At 35.4% G+C, this 1,817-nt stretch overlaps 1 pseudogene; it reads right to left on the reverse strand.

Moving 5' to 3' along the window:
- LOC107571893 (gamma-glutamyltranspeptidase 1-like) overlaps positions 1-1,500 on the reverse strand; it is a 24,455-nt pseudogene extending 22,955 nt beyond the window's left edge.
- Between the last annotated feature and the right edge of the window lie 317 nt (positions 1,501-1,817).

Raw genomic sequence — 1,817 nt, forward strand, 5'->3', positions numbered from 1 at the left:
CAAACACTATTCTCCATAATAGTGACAAATGTAATATTAAAAAATGAAAAACATCTAAACATCATTAATCATGATTCCCGATACCAAGTTTGATACTACAGAAAAAAAAAATATTCATTAATAAATTAATTAATAATTGATAAATATAATGATATTGGTTTTAAATAAATAAATAAATAACAGTCAGTGAAAATGAATAAGGAGCACCTTTCAAGCAATAACATAAAGACTGCTAAGTTGTTTTGTCTATAGGTTTTATTTAAGCTGAAGTAATTCAGCTATGTGCACCAATTTTGCCTTTATCTTGTGAACACCGTTTCATTAATTACTGCATTCATACTGTAACTGCAGCATGTAATGCACAGATATTATGATGGTTCTTCACATGTGATTGCATTTATATTTGAGATATCAACATGCCTCAGTACACAGCCACAACACTAGATATCAGCAAGAGGACTAAGTTTCCCTAAGGATTAAATCCTATCCTATCTTATCCTAGATGTGCCTTATAAAGTTGAACACTCACAGTAGCCTTGGGTTTTTGTTTCATTCAAACTAACAAAAATTGCATCCATTGTGGCAGATTGTTGTGGGAATCTGGTTAAGTCTCACGTACCTGTTGATGCATTGTATATGGTGAAAACCACCCCTCCTCCGATGCCCATACTGTGAGCATTAACCAGACTCAAACACAGCAGAGTGGCGATAGCTGCATCAACTACTGAACCATTACGCTTCAGCATGTCCCTGCAAACACAAAAAGTGCTGTGCTCTAATGCAAACTCTAGAGTTGCAAAAGTCTCATCGCTCATGCAAGTAATCTCTCCCAGAATCATAAATGTGGCTCTTTGGAATCGTACCTCCCGATCTCAGAGCAAGTCCCGGCATCCGCTGCCACTGCTGCTTTAGCATAGCACTTATCAGAGGATGGTACAGTGGGTTTTAGAGTGAGTGTTAAAATGAGTGCCAGAGTAAGTCCCACTATCAAAATAATCACCAAAGCAACCAACAGACATCTGAAAGCAGACAACCAGAGTACAGTTTGAGATATTTAATATATATGCTTATCTCTTCCTATCATAAACAAGACAAACTTGACTAAATTAGTACATTTTGAACTTGTGGGAATTTTAATTATTAATTTTTTGGCCCCCATGAGGAAACAAACTAATAAATCATACAGAAAGAAGTATGTGTGTGTGTGTGTGTACACTGCCTGGCCAAAAACAGTCACCATTTGGATTTAAATAGGCAAACACATAAGATTTTTAGGATTTAATAATTTTTGCAGTGATGAATATGTTTCTGGCATGTTTATGTTTTGCAACAGTTCTTTTAATCCCTAACTGATGCAGTATGTAGCTTTGTATTTCTGAATAAATTGTGAAATGTCATTTTTATGCACAAATTGTTCACCACAGAATCCTAACCTTTACCCTGTTGAAAGTCTTGAGGATGTGCTGGAGTCGACTTTACAGAGTGGTGCAATGCCCCCATTGTTAAAACAAGATCTTGGCCAAAAATGAATGCAGCTCTTGGTGGAAATAAATGTTATGACTCACGATGTTGTTGAAACAATGCCACAATGAAAGCACAATATTATCAAAGCTAAAGGTGGTCTAACAAAATATTAGAGTTTGTAAGAGTATTTTGTAGAGTTTTTTTTTTTTTTGGATAGGCAGAATAAAGTTGATTTCTTTCACAAGCACATCTTTCACAGTTTGAGCCTGATGAATACTAACATTGACACGCTGCATTATGTACATGTGTACGTCTTCTGACATGGTTTTTTGAGAAATAATAAGCTACAGACT

The sequence above is a fragment of the Sinocyclocheilus grahami genome, unplaced genomic scaffold, assembly GCF_001515645.1.
Source record: "Sinocyclocheilus grahami isolate Dianchi unplaced genomic scaffold, SAMN03320097.WGS_v1.1 scaffold1666.1, whole genome shotgun sequence".
Taxonomy (NCBI): domain Eukaryota; kingdom Metazoa; phylum Chordata; class Actinopteri; order Cypriniformes; family Cyprinidae; genus Sinocyclocheilus; species Sinocyclocheilus grahami.